Consider the following 2,031-nt stretch of genomic DNA (forward strand, 5'->3'; position numbering starts at 1 on the left):
TAAAGATTACCACTAGCTTGTGCCAATGCGTCTCTCCACGTACTAAACGATTGGCTAAGTAATTTCCAACGACTAGACATCGATTCTTTGGTTCTTTTCCCACCATTTTTCTCAAGAAAATTGGTATGAATAAGACTTCACATTTCTCGCAACTACATTTCATTACCCGTAATCGGATCATGAGTAACTTCAACTCAGTTAGTACACAACGCAACATCTTCAACAAGCGTCCAATTCGTACCTGTATCAGTAGTCATTTTGTTGGAAAACAAATTGGATTGAAACTTTGAGAGAAAGATAGGAATGTGGTTGAAAGTAGTTGAGAAAATATGAAATTGTAGTGTAAGGTAGAAGATAATGAGAAGGTATTTATAGAAAAGTAAAATCAATTTTTTTTTCATTTTTCAATTTTTTTTTCGGATTTTTATTAATTTTTTATTCCCCTAATTAATCTCTGCCATTGGATTTAAAAAAAAAATTGAATTCCAACACTCCAGATTGTGCCACGTGGCACAAGGGTAAGATTTCTAATTTTTAAACTGTTTTTTTTTAATTTATAAAGGCGAATAACGTGGACCGTTGATCTCAAATCCAACGGTTGATATTAAATTAACTTTTTAAATTTTTTTTACCATTGGAAATCCAACGGTCTACAAATTGTAGCCGTTAAAATCCAACGGACATGGGGAAGCCACGTGGCCTCACCAACGGTAACTTTGTTGAAATGCACCAAGGACCCCATTTCTGAAATCCTGTCGGACGACGCGTGCCCACGTGTGCTTGAAATGCACGTGCCTGGCAAAAAAGCTTAAAATCGTGGCTGATGTCTGGGCGACGTCAGCCTTGCATCAGGATACCTTTGGGCTCTAGGGCTGGCAACTCGTGCCAGACCGGTCCCTCGGGCCTGCTCGCGCTCCCTCGCAAGCACAAGTTGGACTTGGTTGCTCAGGCTCGCTGCCACTGTTTGCGAGCATGTCCCTCGGGCTCCAGCACACGCTAGACCTACTCTAATAAGACCATTTCAAATAGGGGCAAGGATGTAAGGAATGATGTCATTTCAAAACTAATGTCAAACAACTTGTTGCTAATCTATTAATTTTTTTGTTTATTCTGTATACAATGATATGTTTACACCAAATAGGTGTGAAGTAAATTGTTGCGAAGTTGTTATTCAAAAGATTTGAACTTAAAATTTTTCTATTACAAATAAAAAAATATATTAAACTTAGACGGTAGGAATATTAAGAGCAAATTTTAGGTTTTTTTTTTTAATTTTTAATTTTTAATTTTTTTATTCAATCAAGAAAAAGAGAGTGAAAATGCCAGCGAACTCATGCATGTATTAATGCAAGTATTAGATGAATCGTTACAAGAAAATAGCGATATGTAAACTTTCTGTAATTGTTCACATAAGACATAAGAGGGCAAGAGCTTCCAATTATTGTTTACAAAACTCACATAATTCACGGTGAAACAAAAACATCAACGACATGATGTACAAGCGGAGAGGAGATGAAATCCGGTTCACAAACATAAGAAAACTAAGACAAAAGGGCTGCACAAATCCTAATGCATCTTGAGCGGATCCGACCTCCTTGATCCACGGAATGATACTTGCCTTGTTTGTTATGCTAATGCTGGTTACTTACCAAACCTGCACAAAGCACGTCCCATAATGGTTATGTCTTTACCATTAGAGATATCGCAATATCTTGGAGGTCCACAATATGACCTTAGTTGCGAAACCTTTAAATTGTTCTAAGACTCATCTTATTTCACTACGCCACACGTGAGACATGGTTAGGATTTCTTGTTAAGCATGTTCAAAGTACTTGTTGTTTTCATCCATCGTTAAGTCCCGACCACGATCAATGAAGACTATGCTGCATGTATCACCTGACCAAGACATGATACATCAACGAAGTCAACGTCAAGACATATTGCGTCTGCATCTACATCAACAAAGCATCAGGAGATTGAAGTCATGCAAGCCGATCCCAGACAACCTTGCTGACCTCTACACGACATCAC

The sequence above is a fragment of the Malus domestica genome, chromosome 10, assembly GCF_042453785.1.
Source record: "Malus domestica chromosome 10, GDT2T_hap1".
NCBI classification, from domain to species: domain Eukaryota; kingdom Viridiplantae; phylum Streptophyta; class Magnoliopsida; order Rosales; family Rosaceae; genus Malus; species Malus domestica.